We start from the raw sequence: 20,351 nt of genomic DNA, 5'->3' as shown, positions 1-20,351 counted from the left end.
AAGCCAGCTGCCACTTTGAGAAACTTAAAGAGAAGTCAACGTGGCAAAGAACTGAAATTTCCCAACACCAGCCAGTTAGAAACTGAGAACTCTTGCTTATGACTGTTGACATGATTTGGCTGTGACCCCACCCAAATCTCATCTTGAATTCTAGTTCCCATAACCCCCACATGTCATGGGAAGGATCCAGTGGGAGGTAACTGAATCATGGGGGTGGTTTCCCCGTACTGTTTTCATGATAGTGAGTTCTCACAAGATCTGATGGTTTAATAAGCATCTGACATTTCCTCTTCTTGCACTCATTCTCTCTCCTGCCGCCCTGTGAAGAGATGCCTTCCACCATGATCGTAAGTTTCCCGCGGCCTCCCCAGCCATGCGGAACTTAAGCCAATTAAACTTCTTTTCTTTACAAATTACCTAGTCTTGGGCATTTCTTCATAGCAGTGTGAGAAGAGACTAATACAAATGTAGTCATATGAGTAACCTTGTGAGCAGATCCTTCAGGCCTAGTGAAGCTTTCAGATGACTGCCGCTGCAGTCACCATCTTGGCTACAACCTCATAAATGACTGTGGTGTAAGACCTAATATTAAGGTTCAATACTATGTGCTGTCTTCACTCTGGTGAAATAGAAAGGGCGTAGAATTACCTAACTGCAAGTTTCCCTCCCTACTCTGCTCCAGTGGATAAAACATTCCAGCCATATAATCTTATTGTGTTATTGCCCCTTATCATTGGACTAGATGCAGTTCCCACATTAGAGGTGGGATGGAATTCCCTGCTAGCCCATAGAATCAAACAAGCCCATCACATCTTCCTGTGAGAACCAGGGGTCACCTCACCCTGTTGACACTACGAAGCCTGATTTCCACAGCCCCCGCTTGTTCACTCTGTCTCTGAGTTCAAAACCTCCAGTGGCCGATTGTCCTGTTCGCCCGGGATGTGAGTACATGTGACTAATAAGTTGTCGTTAAGCTCATCCGTCCAGTGTGTACTATATGTTCAGCCATCCTTGTAACCCTGGGGTTGAAATCCTTCTCTCCCCAATGGGGTAAATAGGAGGTGACTAAAACCATGATCTGAGCCTGAACTACCTTCCTAAGTCACTCCTGGATACCCTCTGAAACTGTAAGATCATAAATGTTTGTTGTTAGAAGTTAAAAAGTTTTTGAGTAATTTGTTCTACATCAATAACCAATATACAATGTATTTAAATTTTAATACACTGCCAAATTCTGTCTGACATTACCTCTTTAAATTATTTATATCCATTTTCAAAAATTATTAGCACATATATTTGTTTCTTTTTTATACTCATCTGGTATTTATATTGTGGTTACACTGGAATCATAAAATGCATTAAAGAATATTATATTTTCCACTTTCTGGAAGAGATTGATCACACTGAATGGTATCTTCCTTTAAATGTAAGTGACATGTAAAATCATCTGAGCCTCACTGAACTACTGATTATTTTATATTTATATTATTGCATTTTTTCCCAGAGTTATTTGTGTTAAATTCTGTTTTTCTGTTTTTATATTTGTTGTCATAACGTTGTTGCTATTATTATTTTTTATCCTTTGTCATTGCTTCTTTGTAATATTGTCTATTATGCTGTCTCCCCGTTTGACTTTCCCTCAATTATCTGGGTTTTATCAAACTTTAAGTTAGTTTTTCCAAAAAAGCAAAATTTCTGTTTATTGTCCCACTTACAGTATATTTTTTCTATTTTGTCAATCACACTCTCCTTTTTATTTTTTCGTTCCTTCTACTCTTCTTGTGATTTTTCTGTTTTCTTATAAGTAAAATTCTTAATTTGGAGGCATCTCATTACTTTTCAGCCTTTCTAATATACATGTTCAAGATTATAGATTTCCAAACACCATTTTGACAATGCTCCACAGCTTTTGATATGTTTTCTTTCTATTATCATTCAAATATAAATATTATTTTCACTTCTATTATGCTTTCTTCTTTGATCCAATAGTTATTTAAAATTTAGAATATTTTGTTTTCTCTGTATGGAAAGATCAAGTAAAAATCTGCTCTTTAAATAATAAATAAAATCCAGCAATGAGCCTTAATCAGTTTTAGCTAATATCAGAAAGGCTGAGTTAAACTGTTTACTTTCACAAAACTGAAGATTGTCTGAGGGTTCATTGATCTAGGTTTAATCAGCTAAATAATTTTGATCTGCTCCATGTCTCTAATCTTATTTCTGGACCAGAGACCAGCCCAAGAAGTTCTTCTCATGACAATGGCAGAGAAATAACAGTGAAAATCTCATCAAACAAGCACTTTTAAGTGTCCACTTATGGCATATTGGCTTATATCCCTATTGGCTTATATCCCATTGGATAAAATATTCACATCGTTGTGTCTCAAATCCAAGCGGGAGGAGTGTATTCACCTGCTGAAGTAGGGGAGAGTAAAATGCTTTGTGTACAACACATGTAATGTAGAATTTATCACTTTAATCATTTTTAAGTGTACAGTTTCAGTAGCATTAGGTACATTCACATGTGCAGCTATCACCACCGTCTCTCTCCAGAACTTTTTCATCAGCACAAACAGAAACTCTGCACTCATTAATCAATAACTCTCCATCTCCTGCTTTTCTCAATGCTTGGCAATCACCATTCTGTTTTCTGTCTCTATAAATTTGACTACTCTAGGAAACTCACGTAAGTGGAATCATATGGTATTCGACATTTTGTGACTGGTTTCTTTCACTTAGCATTATACTTTCAAGGTTAATTCATGTTGCACCATGTATCAGGGTTCAGTTCCTTTACACAGCTGAATAATAGTCCATTGCACATATATGGCACATTTTGTTTATCCAGTCATTAATCAATGGACACTTGGTTTGCTTCTGCATTTTAGCTGTTACAAATAATACTGCTTTAAACATGAGTGTGCAAATATCTGTTTGAGTTTCAGCTTTCAACTTTTGGGGGTATACATCCCAAAGTATAATTGCTGGATTATATAGTAATTTTATTCCTAGTTTTTTTAAGGAACTGCCATACTATTATCCACAGGGGTTGCACCATTTTACATTTTCACTAACAGTGCACACAAGTTCCAAATTTCCCTTCTTATGGAGATTTGGTTTTCCTATTTTTATAGTAGTCATTCTAATAAGTGGTATCTTACTGTGGTGAAAGTGAATATTTTTAGTCAATCGTTTAATCTATAAAAGAATCTATCTGGCTTTAGTGGGTTTAATCATCTTTCTAATATCTTCTTCGGTGATCAGCCTATTTTAAAATGTCTGTATATGCCAATTTAGATAAGTTATATTTTGACAGGAAACATTTTCTCTAATATTTTGATTATATTGTCATAGAGTTGCACAAAGTCTTCTTTTATGATTCTCCAGATCTCTTTTTTGCCATTATATCTCCTTAAGCACTCACTATCTTGTACTTTTACATCTTTTTTACAATCTGACTCACAAAGCATTTGCATCTGTATTTTTACATACACAGCTTTTGGATAAGCTTTTCAACTATTTTTATTTTCAAGTTCATTAATTTCTGTTTTATTACTTTCATCCTTTTAAAAATCTTATTTGCTCTTCTTTGCTCCCAAGTTTGTGTTATATATACCTGTTTTGGTTTTATTTCTCTCTTTTTTAAAAAAATATGAAGACATTTAAACTATAAATGTTCTACTGAGTTTTTCCAGGGCTGGTCTATGGTATAATGTGTTCTTTATTTCATTGCTTTCTAGATGGTTTATAATTTCCAATTTTAAAACTTCCTATCCAAGAGACTATGATTCTCAATATCAAAGTTTCAATGTTTGCAATCACTTTTTAATTATTTAATTGTATTGGATCGTGATTAGATGATGTGATCTGTAATTTCTCTATTATTTTAACTGGTTAAGTTTTATTTTGGCACCAATTCTACAAATGTTTTTTGAACCTTAAGTGTATTTTCCATTTAAACTTATAGGTACCTATTTAAATCATGATTATTGATTGTAGTAATTGGTTTCTCCACCTCATTCCTTAATTTTGTCTGCAAGGCCTTTCTACTTGTGAGATAGCTACATCGATTGTTGTCATTATAACAAAACTTTCATAGATTTATCTGTTTTTAGATTTTTTGGTTTAACTGTTTCGTGTTTGGAGTATGCAGACATGTGCAGCTATATCTTCTTCCTAAACTTGCCTTTTTATCAATTGATTTTTAATGTTTTTAACATTGTTTCTTCTAATCAGTCTGATACTGATGTTTCCTCTTCTGCTTTAGTTTGTTTGTATTTATCTGGTATCCCTTTATTCACCCTTTTATGGTCAACCTTTCCCTATCGCTGTGTTTTAAATGAATATCTCATAAAGTGAACAAAGTTGGATTTTGTTTTTGGAACATACTGTTACAGTCCCTAATTTTCAAAAGGAAAATCTTATCTGTTTACATTTAGCCTAACTGCTAAAACAAATTGTTTTAGTCTCTCCGTCTTTTATTTTTCAATATTTTTTTTTCTTTTTTTTATTATTATTATTATTATACTTTAGGCTCTATGGTACATGTGCGCAACGTGCAGGTAAGTTGCATATGTATACATGTGCCATGCTGGTGCGCTGCACCCACCAACTCGTCATCTAGCATTGGGTATATCTCCCAGTGCTATCCCTCCCCCCTCCCCCCACCCTACAACAGTCCCCGAAGTGTGATGGTCCCCTTCCTGTGTCCATGTGTTCTCATTGTTCAGTTCCCACCTATGAGTGAGAATATGCGGTGTTTGGTTTTTTGTTCTTGCGATAGTTTACTGAGAATGATGATTTCCAATTTCATCCATGTCCCTACAAAGGACATGAACTCATCATTTTTTATGGCTGCATAGTATTCCATGGTGTATATGTGCCACATTTTCTTAATCCAGTCTATCATTGTTGGACATTTGGGTTGGTTCCAAGTCTTTGCTATTGTGAATAATGCTGCAATAAACATACGTGTGCATGTGTCTTTATAGCAGCATGATTTATAGTCCTTTGGGTATATACCCAGTAATGGGATGGCTGGGTCAAATGGAATTTCTAGTTCTAGATCCCTGAGGAATCGCCACACTGACTTCCACAAGGGTTGAACTAGTTTACAGTCCCACCAACAGTGTAAAAGTATTCCTATTTCTCCACATCCTCTCCAGCACCTGTTGTTTCCTGACTTTTTAATGATTGCCATTCTAACTGGTGTGAGATGGTATCTCATTGTAGTTTTGATTTGCATTTCTCTGATGGCCAGTGATGGTGAGCATTTTTTCATGTGTTTTTTGGCTGCATAAATGTCTTCTTTTGAGAAGTGTCTGTTCATATCCTTCGCCCACTTTTTGATGGGGTTGTTTTTTTCTTGTAAATTTGTTGGAGTTCATTGTAGATTCTGGATATTAGCCCTTTGTCAGATGAGTAGGTTGTGAAAATTTTCTCCCATTTTGTAGGTTGCCTGTTCACTCTGATGGTAGTTTCCTTTGCTGTGCAGAAGCTCTTTAGTTTAATTAGATCCCATTTGTCAATTTTGGCTTTTGTTGCCATTGCTTTTGGTGTTTTAGACATGAAGCCCTTGCCCATGCCTATGTCCTGAATGGTAATGCCTAGGTTTTCTTCTAGGGTTTTTATGGTTTTAGGTCTAACATTTAAGTCTTTAATCCATCTTGAATTGATTTTTGTATAAGGTGTAAGGAAGGGATCCAGTTTCAGCTTTCTACATATGGCTAGCCAGTTTTCCCAGCACCATTTATTAAATAGGGAATCCTTTCCCCATTTCTTGTTTTTGTCAGGTTTGTCAAAGATCAGATACTTGTAGATATGTGGCATTATTTCTGACGGCTCTGTTCTGTTCCATTGATCTATATCTCTGTTTTGGTACCAGTACCATGCTGTTTTGGTTACTGTAGCCTTGTAGTATAGTTTGAAGTCAAGTAGTGTGATGCCTCCAGCTTTGTTCTTTTGGCTTAGGATTGACTTGGCGATGCGGGCTCTTTTTTGGTTCCATATGAACTTTAAAGTAGTTTTTTCCAATTCTGTGAAGAAAGTCATTGGTAACTTGATGGGGATGGCATTGAATCTGTAAATTACCTTGGGAAGGATGGCCATTTTCATGATATTGATTCTTCCTACCCATGAGCATGGAATGTTCTTCCATTTGTTTGCATCCTCTTTTATTTCCTTGAGCAGTGGTTTGTAGTTCTCCTTGAAGAGGTCCTTCACATCCCTTGTAAGTTGGATTCCTAGGTATTTTATTCTCTTTGAAGCAATTGTGAATGGGAGTTCACTCATGATTTGGCTCTCTGTTTGTCTGTTATTGATGTATAAGAATGCTTGTGATTTTTGTACATTGATTTTGTATCCTGAGACTTTGCTGAAGTTGCTTATCAGCTTAAGGAGATTTTGGGCTGAGACAATGGGGTTTTCTAGATATACTATCATGTCATCCGCAAACAGGGACAATTTGACTTCCTCTTTTCCTAATTGAATACCCTTGATTTCCTTCTCCTGCCTAATTGCCTTGGCCAGAACTTCCAACACTATGTTGAATAGAAGTGGTGAGAGAGGGCATCCCTGTCTTGTGCCAGTTTTCAAAGGGAATGCTTCCAGTTTTTGCCCATTCAGTATGATATTGGCTGTGGGTTTGTCATAAATAGCTCTTATTATTTTGAGATATGTCCCATCAATACCTAATTTATTGAGAGTTTTTAGCATGAAGGGTTGTTGAATTTTGTCAAAGGCCTTTTCTGCATCTGTTGAGATAATCATGTGGTTTTTGTCTTTGGTTCTGTTTATATGCTGGATTACATTTACTGATTTGCATATATTGAACCAGCCTTGCATCCCAGGGATGAAGCCCACTTGATCATGGTGGATAAGCTTTTTGATGTGCTGCTGGATTCTGTTTGCCAGTATTTTATTGAGGATTTTTGCATCAATGTTCATCAAGGATATTGGTCTAAAATTCTCTTTTTTTGTTGTGTCTCTGCCAGGCTTTGGTATCAGGATGACGCTGGCCTCATAAAATGAGTTAGGGAGGATTCCCTCTTGTTCTATTGATTGGAATAGTTTCAGAAGGAATGGTACCAGCTCCTCCTTGTACCTCTGGTAGAATTCGGCTGTGAACCCATCTGGTCCTGGACTTTTTTTGGTTGGTAAGCTATTGATTATTGCCATAATTTCAGCTCCTGTTATTGGTCTATTCAGAGATTCAACTTCTTCCTGGTTTAGTCTTGGGAGGGTGTATGTGTTGAGGAATTTATCCATTTCTTCTAGATTTTCTAGTTTATTTGCGTAGAGGTGTTTGTAATATTCTCTGATGATAGTTTGTATTTCTGTGGGATTGGTGGTGATATCCCCTTTATCATTTTTTATTGCATCTATTTGATTCTTCTCTCTTTTTTTCTTTATTAATCTTGCTAGCGGTCTATCAATTTTGTTGATCCTTTCAAAAAACCAGCTCCTGGATTCATTGATTTTTTGAAGGGTTTTTTGTGTCTCTATTTCCTTCAGTTCTGCTCTGATTTTAGTTATTTCTTGCCTTCTGCTAGCTTTTGAATGTGTTTGCTCTTGCTTTTCTAGTTCTTTTAATTGTGATGTTAGGGTGTCAATTTTGGATCTTTCCTGCTTTCTCTTGTGGGCATTTAGTGCCATAAATTTCCCTCTACACACTGCTTTGAATGCATCCCAGAGATTCTGGTATGTTGTGTCTTGGTTCTCGTTGGTTTCAAAGAACCTCTTTATTTCTGCCTTCATTTCGTTATGTACCCAGTAGTCATTCAGGAGCAGGTTGTTCAGTTTCCACGTAGTTGAGCAGTTTTGAGTGAGATTCTTAATTCTGAGTTCTAGCTTGATTGCACTGTGATCTGAGAGATAGTTTGTTATAATTTCTGTTCTTTTACATTTATTGAGGAGAGCTTTACTTCCAAGTATATGGTCAATTTTGGAATAGGTGTGGTGTGGTGCTGAAAAAAATGTATATTCTGTTGATTTGGGGTGGAGAGTTCTGTAGATGTCTATTAGGTCCGCTTGGTGCAGAGCTGAGTTCAATTCCTGGGTAGCCTTGTTGACTTTCTGTCTCGTTGATCTGTCTAATGTTGACAGTGGGGTGTTAAAGTCTCTCATTATTAATGTGTGGGAGTCTAAGTCTCTTTGTAGGTCATTCAGGACTTGCTTTATGAATCTGGGTGCTCCTGTATTGGGTGCATATATATTTAGGATAGTTAGCTCTTCTTGTTGAATTGATCCCTTTACCATTATGTAATGGCCTTCTTTGTCTCTTTTGATCTTTGTTGGTTTAAAGTCTGTTTTATCAGAGACTAGGATTGCAACCCGTGCCTTTTTTTCTTTTCCATTTGCTTGGTAGATCTTCCTCCATCCTTTTATTTTGAGCCTATGTGTGTCTCTGCACGTGAGATGGGTTTCCTGAATACAGCACACTGATGGGTCTTGAGTCTTTATCCAATTTGCCAGTCTGTGTCTTTTAATTGGAGCATTTAGTCCATTTACATTTAAAGTTAATATTGTTATGTGTGAATTTGATCCTGTCATTATGATGTTAGCTGGTTATTTTGCTCGTTAGTTGATGCAGTCTCTTCCTAGTCTCGATGGTCTTTACATTTCGATATGATTTTGCAGTGACTGGTACCAGTTGTGCCTTTCCATGTTTAGCGCTTCCTTCAGGAGCTCTTTTAGGGCAGGCCTGGTGGTGACAAAATCTCTCAGCATTTGCTTGTCTGTAAAGTATTTTATTTCTCCTTCACTTATGAAGCTTAGTTTGGCAGGATATGAAATTCTGGGTTGAAAATTCTTTTCTTTAAGAATGTTGAATATTGGCCCCCACTCTCTTCTGGCTTGTAGGGTTTCTGCCAAGAGATCCGCTGTTAGTCTGATGGGCTTCCCTTTGATGGTAACCCGACCTTTCTCTCTGGCTGCCCTTAACATTTTTTCCTTCATTTCAACTTTGGTGAATCTGACAATTATGTGTCTTGGAGTTGCTCTTCTCGAGGAGTATCTTTGTGGCGTTCTCTGTATTTCCTGAATCTGAATGTTGGCCTGCCTTGCTAGATTGGGGAAGTTCTCCTGGATAATATCCTGCAGTGTTTTCCAACTTGTTTCCATTCTCCCCGTCACTTTCAGGTACACCAATCAGACGTAGATTTGGTCTTTTCACATAGTCCCACATTTCTTGGAGGCTTTGCTCGTTTCTTTTTATTCTTTTTTCTCTAAACTTCCCTTCTCGCTTCATTTCATTCATTTCATCTTCCAGGGCTGATACCCTTTCTTCCATTTGATCGCATCGGCTCCTGAGGCTTCTGCATTCTTCACGTAGTTCTCGAGCCTTGGTTTTCAGCTCCATCAGCTCCTTTAAGCACTTCTCTGTATTGGTTATTCTAGTTATACATTCTTCTAAATTTTTTTCAAAGTTTTCAACTTCTTTGTCTTTGGTTTGAATATCCTCCCGTAGCTCGGAGTAATTTGATCGTCTGAAGCCTTCTTCTCTCAGCTTGTCAAAGTCATTCTCCATCCAGCTTTGTTCTGTTGCTGGTGAGGAACTGCGTTCCTTTGGAGGAGGAGAGGTACTCTGCTTTTTAGAGTTTCCAGTTTTTCTGCTCTGTTTTTTCTCCGTCTTTGTGGTTTTATCTACTTTTGGTCTTTGATGATGGTGATGTACAGATGGGTTTTTGGTGTGGATGTCCTTTCTGTTAGTTTTCCTTCTAACAGACAGGACCTTCAGCTGCAGGACTGTTGGAGTACCTGGCCGGCCGTGTGAGGTGTCAGTCTGCCCCTGCTAGGGGGTGCCTCCCAGTTAGGCTGCTCAGGGGTCAGGGGTCAGGGACCCACTTGAGGAGGCAGTCAGCCCGTTCTCAGATTTGTTTTACAGTGATTTTCTATTTTATTTTTTGCTGTTAAGAAAAAGTAGCTATTCATTGCATTTTCCCCTGGTTAATCTAGAAGTTTCACTATAATTTTCCATTCTCAATACGGATAGTTTCTTGTTCCCTGATCTCCTGCATTATAGAAACATGTTATTCAATATTTCACTTATTAGAATATATATTCCTCTAACTAAAAGAGTCCATTTATCTTTACTTCCTTGAGACAAGTAATAGGAAATCTTTACAATACTTACAATTATCTCTTTATCTCTTCCCTTTTTACTACTAGGTGAAATCCTGGGAAGATTTTTACTCCCATTTTTATACGTATTTCCAAATCTTAGAAACTTGACTAGTTAAATAGTTTCAGATTTTGTTTATTAAATTCTCCACACAAAATCTCCCTCTATTTTACATCCCTATTTAGCAGTTATTTTAGGCATTTCCAAATAGTCATCTTTAAGCATTGACCTAAAGATAGTACATCAAGGTTCACTCTGCAGTTCACCTGCTAGAATTGATTTAGTGTTTATTTAGAAATTTCTGTTGATTCTTCTACCTCATATCATACATATTAATGATAAATTTTCTAGGTATTATGCATATTCTGACCAGTTAATGGTAACATTGGTTTTGACAGTCTTTTTCATAGTCTGTTATCTTCTAGCTACCTACATTGCAGATGAAAAGTCCCATGATAATTTATTCATTTTCCTTCGTAAGTAAATTTCTACTCCCACTGGCCATTAAGATAGAACTAAGCTACTTGTTCCCTACTAAAACACCTGGTGAAGCTTGTTTTCATATTATATCAGAGACAGAGAAAACTCAACCCACATTTTCAGTACCCTCTTAGCCACTTGAAAACAAGATAAACAAGGTAGACACTCACAGAGCCGAAGTTAACATTCTCCTCCAGCTCTCCAGAGTGTCCACAGATTTTTAGAGAGATAAGCTCATCACAAAGATGTGCATATTCCCAGATTTTGTTCCATAGTTTCTGATGCTAATCACCAAACACTTGCCTGACTTATGGACGCAAAAGCCCCATGCTATTTATCTCCTCAGGTACCCTACAGATCCCAATGCTTCACTTTTATCTAGCTGCCAACAGGACCCAAAAGTTATTTCACCTCATTCCTCAGTCCCAATGTGCTAAATTATGCTGTGTTAAAAATCAACTTTGAAATATCAGGGGCTTAAATGCATCTATCTTTCTCAGAATACATCTCTAGAGCAGGTTGGCTGGGAGTTCTGATTTCCCTTACTCTGGAACCTAAGATGAGTGTTTTTGAGCTACACAGAGCCTCACACAAGCAATGTAATGCTCTGATCTGGAATTTGCATGGAGCTCTTCTGTTCATGACTCTTTGCCAGAACTAGTCACAGGATTTAACCCAAACACAAAAGGGCAGGAAGCGTGGGCCAGTATTCAGAGAGACAGAGATTTTTAGTTAACAAAACTAGAGACATTTTTCAGCTCAAGAGACATATATAACAGGAGTAGAGAGGAAAGTAGTCTCATTCTGTCCTCCATATTTCCAGAATTTCTCCCTTAGGATATCAGCTTTTGGTCCTGGAAAGAGGGCCATTGGAAGTTTTATCAAGGCATAAGGGAGGGAATTCTAGAGCATGTATTCTAGACTGGTGGCACATAGATGAGATGGAAGCAAGTAGCCTACTAAAAATAGGAAGGAAACTTAAAAGCTTAGCCTAACCCTAGGTGCACATTGCAGTCACCTGAAGTCTTTTCTATTTCTTTTTTTCTTTTCATTTATTTTTTGAGACAGGGTCTCACTTTGTTCCCCAGGCTGGAATGCAGTGGCATGATCTCAGGTCACTGCAGCCTCAACCTCCTGGGTTCAAGTGATCCTCCTGCCTCAGCTCCCCAAGTAGCTGTTACTATACAGGTGCATGCCATCTCGCCTAGCTAATTTTTGTATTTTTAGTAGAGATGAGGTTTTGCCCAGGCCAACCTTGATCTCCTGAGCTCATGCAATCCAACAGCCTCAGCCTTCCAAAGTGCTCTAAGATTATAGGCGTGAGCCGTTGCGCCTGGCCCCACTTGAAAGCTTTTGAAAAAAATACTTATGCCTGGACCCCATCTACCATTATTTAATTTATTTGGTATAGGATGAGAGTCAGGCATAGTTGCCTAAAACCAAGGAAAGCATTTTAGGCAATTTTACCATAGAGAACATCTGAGCATCTTATTTTAGTAATCAATAGAGAATTATATGACCATGTTATATAATTGAAACAACAAATCCTGTAAGAGGCAATATGATCTCAGAAGAGCAGGGCACATTCATCAATGTCTTTTTCAAGATGAATTTTGTTATGTATATTTAAGATATACCATGGTATATTTAGTGTATACATATATACATATAGTATAGTATATATGTATACACTAAATATATCTAATGTTTAATGTTTAATTATATATTAGGTATATATACCTAATATATCATGTATGTATATAATATGTATATATTAAATATACCTAATATTATATACTATGTATAATATAATTATATATGTATATATTAAATATACCTAATATTATATACTATGTATTATATACTATGTATAATATAGTATGCATATTATATACTATGTATAATATAGTATGCATATTATATACTATGTATAATATAGTATGCATATTATATACTATGTATAATATAGTATGCATATTATATACTATGTATAATATAGTATGCATATTATATACTATGTATAATATAGTATGCATATTATATACTATGTATAATATACTATGCATATTATATACTATGTATAATATACTATGCATATTATATACTATGTATAATATACTATGCATATTATATACTATGTATAATATACTATGTATATTATATACTATGTATAATATACTATGTATATTATATACTATGTATAATATACTATGTATATTATATACTATGTATAATATACTATGTATACTATGTATATTATATACCATGTATAATATACTATGTATAATATATACCATGTATAATATACTATGTATAATATATATACCATGTAAAATATACTATGTATAATATATATACCATGTATAATATACTATGTATAATATATATACCATGTATAATATACTATGTATAATATATATACCATGTATAATATACTATGTATAATATATATACTATGTATAATATACTATGTATAATATATATACTATGTATAATATACTATGTATAATATATACTATGTATAATATACTATGTATAATATATATACTATGTATAATATACTATGTATAATATATATACTATGTATAATGTAATTATATACTATGTATAATATGTAGTATGAGGTACTACATATACTTTGTATATTTAATGTATGTATATAATATGTATATATTAAATATACCTAATATTATATACTATGTATAATATACTTAGTATGATGTACTACATATCTTAGTATAGACTAAGTATATTAATATACTAAATATATACTAAATACTAAGTATTTAGTATGTTTATATAAAATATAGTATATATAGTATACTAAATATATACTAAATACTAAGTATTTGGTATGTTTATATAAAATATAGTATATATAGTATATATAGTATGTGTGTATATATATATATACACACACAAACACTATACACACACACACTAAATATACCATTGTATATCTTAAATATACATATATATACATGGTTACAATAGTGTAAGAAATCAACAAAAACAAGTAGAAAGATCAAATGTAAGTAACCACTGTCTTAAAGTATATGAGATACCCTAATCACTCTTACTGGAAAATAAGACCATAATTCCATACCCTCAGATAACCTCCTATAGGTTATGAATAAATAAAATATATATCAAGCTTCAAGTACAGAATTGCTCTTATCCTCCTAAAATTTTTCAACCAAGTTATTAGGAACTGATTTGCCAGTGTTTTTCTAATTTATCAAATAAAATATCATGATCTTTATTTTTTTCTTGATAAACTTAACTAAGGACATGTAATATCTTTAATTCAAGTGAAGATTTGATAATCAATTTTAAAGCATAAAGATTTAATGAAATTATTAATATGAACTGTGCTTCTAAAATGCACTGCATTTTATTCCATTTCTATGTGATGCTTGTCCCGAAATATGTGACATAAGACCCAAACAGGTCCTAAGACTTTAGCTTGTACCTTTTGAGAAACTCAAATTTACAGATTTATATAAGCAGCTCAATATATCTTTCAAAAGTACTTTTGTATTTTATACCCACAGAAATTAAGAACCCAGATATAAAATTACTTTTCTAAAATATTTATTCTAATTGAACTTTATGTTTCTTATTTTACACAATTAAAAAAGACTTGAAGTTTTATTCCTCAAGGAAATCTTAATACATATTTCAAGAAAATTGTGTTATTTTTATTAAACAATAGCTCTAGGTCAATTTTTTGAAGACTAATAACTTTATTTAAGAACAAGTGTTAAAATTTATTTATATATATATATATTGCCTAATGCACTTCTTGAAGATTCAAAATGTGTGATTTGTTGATTTTTTCCTCCAGTGTTCCATTAAACAAATCATTGAAGAGATTTTTATACTCCAATAAGCAGTTACTGTAATCTTAAAAGTTAAATGGTGTTCAGCAGATACACTTACCAAGTAAACATGTTTTGAAAATGAAAAATTGTAGCCAACTATTAACCATTCTCTGTATGTTGTCATTTAAACAGTATTTGAAAATTCAGTGATTCCCTAGTTCTCTTTAGAAAATTATTCCTGTCACTCATGCTGAAAAAACTTACATTACTAGTGTGCTGCTTAAAGCAAGAGTAATGCCAAAACAAATTCAGTGAATCAATTTTTCTCGAAAAAGTATAATGACCAATATGGTTTGGCTCTGTGTCCCCACCCAAATCTCATCTTGAATTGTACTCCCATAATTCCCACATGTTGGGGGAGGGACCCACAGGGAGATAATTGAATCATGAGGGTGGTTTCCCCCAAATGTCCTCATGGTAGTGAATAAGTCTCACAAGACCTGATGGTTTTATAAGAAGGAGTTTTCCTGCACAAGCCTTCTCTTGGCCTGCTGCCATCCATGTAAGACATAACTTGCTCCTCCTTGCCTTTTGCCATGATTGTAAGGCCTCCCAAGCCACGTGGAACTGTAAGTCCTTAAACCTCTTTTTTCTCTGTAACTTACCCAGTCTTGGATACGTCTTTATCAACAGTGTGAAAACTGACTAATATAATGACATTTGAAGCCATATTGAATAATATTTGTATTGTGATCTTTGTCCTGCAGTAAATGTAAAATGCTCAAATAATTAACAATTATATTTTCTTATTAAAATCAGTATCTGGGCCTGGCACAGTGGCTCTCGTCTATAATCCCAGCAGTATGGGAGGCCAAGGCAGGCGGATCACGAAGTCAGGATTCGAGACCAGCCTGGCCAACATGGTGAAACCCCATGTCTACTAAAAATGCAGAAATTATCTGGGCGTGATGGGGCGTGTCTGTAATCCCAGCTACTCGGGAGGCTGAGGCAGGAGAATCGCTTGAAACCAGGAGGCAGCAGTTGCAGTGAGCCAGGATTGCACCACTGCACTCCAGCCTGGCGACAGAGTGAGACTCAGTCTTTAAAAAAAAAAAAAAAAAAAAAAAATCAGTATCTGAGTCATTTATAGTAAAGTAAAAAGAAACTAATTTTTAAAAAATCCACTGTAGGTTGGGGGCAGTGGCTCATGCCTTTATTCCCAGCACTTTGGGAGAGGTGGAGGATTGCTTAAGACCCAGAGTTTGAGACCTTCCTGTGAAACACAGCCGTACCTTGTCTCTACCAAAAAAAAAAAAAAAAAAAAAAAAATTATCAGGTCGTGGTAGCTCACACCTGTACTCCGACCTCCCACATCTCCCACACCCGTGGAAGCACATGTGGAGGATGCTGGGAAAGAACTTCGACCGTGCGTCCCCCTCCCAGGTAAGAGCCCCCCCTCACCCAGGTGAGAGCCCGGCTGGGGTGGTGGGAGCGCATCACAGTCCCACTCTAGCTCTCAGGCCTGTGCCGCGTGGAGCATCAGCCTGCCCACTGTGGACAGCATGCCCCTCAGCCCCGCTTCCTCAGGCACCCTCATTTCCTTTCAGGGCCCCCTAAGCCTGAGGAACAAAAAGAAGTCAGAAGTAGCTAAATCAGGACTGTAAGATGGAAGCCTAATGATTTCCCATCGAGACTCTCACAAAATTGTCCTTGATATGAGGAATGAGCAGGAGCATTGCCATCACAGAGGGGATTCTTGAGTAAAACTTTCTTGGGATTTTTTCTGCTAAAGCTTTGGCTAACTGCAAAACATTCTCATAATAAGCAGATGTTACTATTCTTCGACCCTCCAGAAAGTCAACAAGCAAAACACCTCTCGCATTCCACAGGACTGTTGCCATGAGTTTTGCTCTTGACTGGTTTGCTTTTGCTTTGACTGGACCACTTCTACCTCTTAGTATCTTTTGCTTTGATTATGTTTTCTCTTCATAATTGTACTAGTAAAGCCATGTTTCATCTTCTGTTACTATTCTTCTAAAATATGCTTTAGAATCTTGATCCCACTTGTTTAAACTTTCCATTGAGAGCTCTGCCTTCATCTGCAGCTAATCTGGCCACAGTAGTTTTGGCACCCGTTAAGTAGAAACTTTGCTCAATTTTAAATTTTTAGTTAGAATTGTGTAAGCTGAACCAATTGTTCAACACCAATATCTATGGTGTTGACAATTGTGCTGTTAATCGTGGGTCCTCTTCAGTTAGATCAGGAACAAGATTAATTTTTTTCTCACAAATTGAAGTGGATGATCTGCCATTGTGAGCTTCATTTTCAATATCATTTTATCTCTTCTTAAAATGAGTTATTTATCTGTAAACTGCTGATTAATTTAGGGCATTGTCCCCATAACATTTTGTAAAACATCAATGGCTTCACCACTCTTCCCCTCAACCTTCACCATAAATTTGATGGTTTTTTTTTACTCCAATTTCAGCAGAATTCAAGTTGCTCTGATAAGGGTCCTTTTCAAATAGATGTCTTCATCTTCTTAATGTCTCAAACTGAATTCTGCTCATTCTGCAACAAGTTAGTACAAGTTAATTTTGGTGCAAAACGTTTTGAAATCCATGCATAGGTTTTTCATATTATGCATTTTCCGTGAACTTTTTGAAGATCCCTCATAAAAATATTTCTATTAGTTTATTTGGATAACAATTTTCAACTGTAGCCTGATACTTTGTAGAAGTGCAAGGTTCTTGATTTTAAGCAGGAAAAAAAAGAAAAAGATTGAATTATGCTTTACTAATCTGAGCTTCTTATAGTTTTTAATGAAAAGATTATTCCAAAAATACGGTCTTTCATGCCTGAGTAAAACAAAACAATTTTCTTAATAGTTAAGTATAGAAATCATTGAAGAATTAGAATTAGTTTTTGGCAATGTTTTTGTAATTTTCCCTCCTTCAGTCTGTGATGTCACAGATTGAAGTGGAGAACTTCTTAAGATGAAAAATCTATCTTCAGAAAAAAATTGAGATTTTTAATTAATACTAAGATAATATACAAAATAATAATATCTTTATTTGAACTGTCGATAGGGGCTTTTCTATGTTCTTTACATGCAGTATCTCATTTAATTAATATAAAATATTGACTACATTGATTATAACATTGCTTACCCATTTTGATATACAGTATCTATTGTTTATTATTATGATTAATTATATTTAGAGATTAGGAAACTGAATCTGACACTCAAAGAGAAAGTACTCCTTTGGGATCACTTCTGGGTGAGTTATTCACATGGAACTTTAAATCCAGCACATTGCTTCAAGATCCCATGTGATGGACACCTTTGTCTCAGTATGCCATATCTCTTCCAAGTAAAAGGGCAAAATGTTTTTGTTTTTTTTTTTAATTTTCTTTATTGAGGTAAAATTTGCATAAAATAAAATTCACTTCAAAGTGTATGATTCAGTTGCATTTAGTACATTTTAAATATTGCACAAACATCACTAGGATCTAATTTTACATCATTTTTATCACACCAAAAAAAAAACCACATGTTCACTAAGCAGTCACTTCTCTCTTTGACTTAGCCCCTGGGTCCTATTAATATGTTTTCAGTATCTGTGGATTTGCTTATTATGGACATTTCATGTAAGGGGGATCATACAATATTTGGACTTTTGTGTCTGGCTTCTTTTACTTCGCATAATGTTTGCAATATTCCTCTTTATAGATGAATAATATTTCATTGTATGGATTTACCACATTTATCTCTTTATTAATTAATGTGCACTTAGGTTGTTTCTACTTTTTGACTACTGTAAATTGTACCACTATGAACATTCATATATAGGTTTCTGATTAATAATATGTTTATAATTTTCTTGGATGTAAAGTTAGGAGTGGAATTTCTGGGTCATATGATAATTAAATGTTTCCCTTTTAGAGGAATGGCCAAATTGTTTTTCACAGAAGTTGCACCATTTTACCTTCTCACCAACAATGATTTATCTACACACTTGACAACATTTATTTTCTGTTTTTTAATTGTTATGATAGTCATTCAAGTGGAAGTGCTATTTCATTGTGGTTTGGACTTTTATTTCCCTGATTACTAATGATATTGACCATCTTTTCATATGTTTATTGGCCGTATGTTCAACCTTTTTGGTGGAATGTCTGTTCCATTTTTTGCCAATGTTCTAATTGGGTTGTTTGACTTTTTGTTGTGCATTGTAATGCTTCTTTATGTATTCTAGATACTAGACCACTGGCTCTGAAAATCCTCCAGCTTTTATAGTTTCCTTGTCATGTAGCCTACTAAAGAGCACATGATTCCACTGGAGTTGCATCACTTCAATTATAGCTTCTTCATCAGTTATAGTTTGAGAGCATTGTACAGTTGATCATCATGCTTAGATTTGGCAATAAATCCCAATGGTTGTTTTAATGCATTGTATCAGGTTAGTAGAAAAGAATTGGGCCAAGAAGAATTTTGCATGTATTCTTCAGTCATATTAAATCATTTGACACCATGTTTAAGGCAGACATTGTGTGTGAGATGAAACTAACTATTCTAGCATTCTGAAACTTTGGGGAGTAAACCATTTAAAATAAAATTCTGTTTATTGAGTATGTGCTGCATACCATATACTGTACTGGATACATTAGGAAATACAAAGATGAAGCCCCAATATTTACAATCTATAGTTAAATTAAGACTTGATCTTAATGGATCAAAAAACATATATGAAGTAAAATGCCATAAAAGAGATACAAATGCTGCTATTAGAGTAAAAAATATATTTATTCTAGCTAGGTTGGGAAATTGCAGAAGTGATAAGAGGTAGATACTTCTATAGAATAAAAAAATACTGAAAAAAATAAATTACGGGAAGAGGGTAAAATAAACAGGAGCGCAGAACCTATAAAGTTAAAATACATTTTAACTACAGAGAAACAGCTAATGTCCCAAGTCAGGTTGCACGGAATATGAATTATACTTTGAGAAATGACAGTTGATTCAGTGAGAAAGCTGAATATTATTCTCTCCTAAAGTGACGCACTCTTTCCTACACTGTGTCAGTTTTAATCTGACACTCTCATAAGGTCCAGACCAAACACCTCCCATTTCCTAGAACCTTCCTTAATCTTTCCAACTTAAAATAGATAGCTGTTCCTCTAAAATCCAACAGCATTTTATTTAATCTTCCCTCACAGCATTTTCCAATCATGACGGTGGAATGTGTTATGTTGACATTTTCTTATGGACAGGAAAGCCAAGAATGCATTGCACATAGGAGATGCTTAAAAAAATTTAGTAAATTTATAAATCAAATTCATGGAAATAGAACAGAAATAAATATTTTTGCAAGGCCATAGATTCCCAACTAAGAAATTTTAACATTATCCAGGAAGTAAATTAGGTGTCTTTGAGGGTATTTTAAAGAGTAGTTACATTTTAATAGTCATATTATTCTTTACAAATGGGATTACATCAAGCTAAAAAGCTTCTGCACAGTAAAGGAAACATCAACAGAGTGAAGAGACAATCTAGAGAATGGGAGAAAATATGCAAACTACCTATCTGACAAAGGATTTATAACCAGAATATATGACAAACTCAAATCAATAGCAAAAGAAAACTCCAAATGATCTCATTTTAATATAACCAAATAACCTGAATAGACATTTCTAAAAATAGGAAATACAAATAGCCAATAGGTGAAAAAGTGCTCAACATCACTAATTGTCGGAAAAAAATGCAAATAAAAACCACAAGATACTATCTCACTCCAGTTAAAATGGCTATCATAAAAGAAATTTAAATATTGGTAAGCATGTGTGGAAAAGGAAACTCCCATACACTGTTAGTCAGAATAAAAATTAGTATAGTTATTATAGAGGATTCTCAAAAAACTAAAAC

This window comes from Pongo abelii, chromosome 17, assembly GCF_028885655.2.
Source record: "Pongo abelii isolate AG06213 chromosome 17, NHGRI_mPonAbe1-v2.0_pri, whole genome shotgun sequence".
NCBI classification, from domain to species: domain Eukaryota; kingdom Metazoa; phylum Chordata; class Mammalia; order Primates; family Hominidae; genus Pongo; species Pongo abelii.
The sequence above is the reverse complement of the archived record's forward strand: the minus strand, read 5'-3'. Positions refer to the sequence as shown.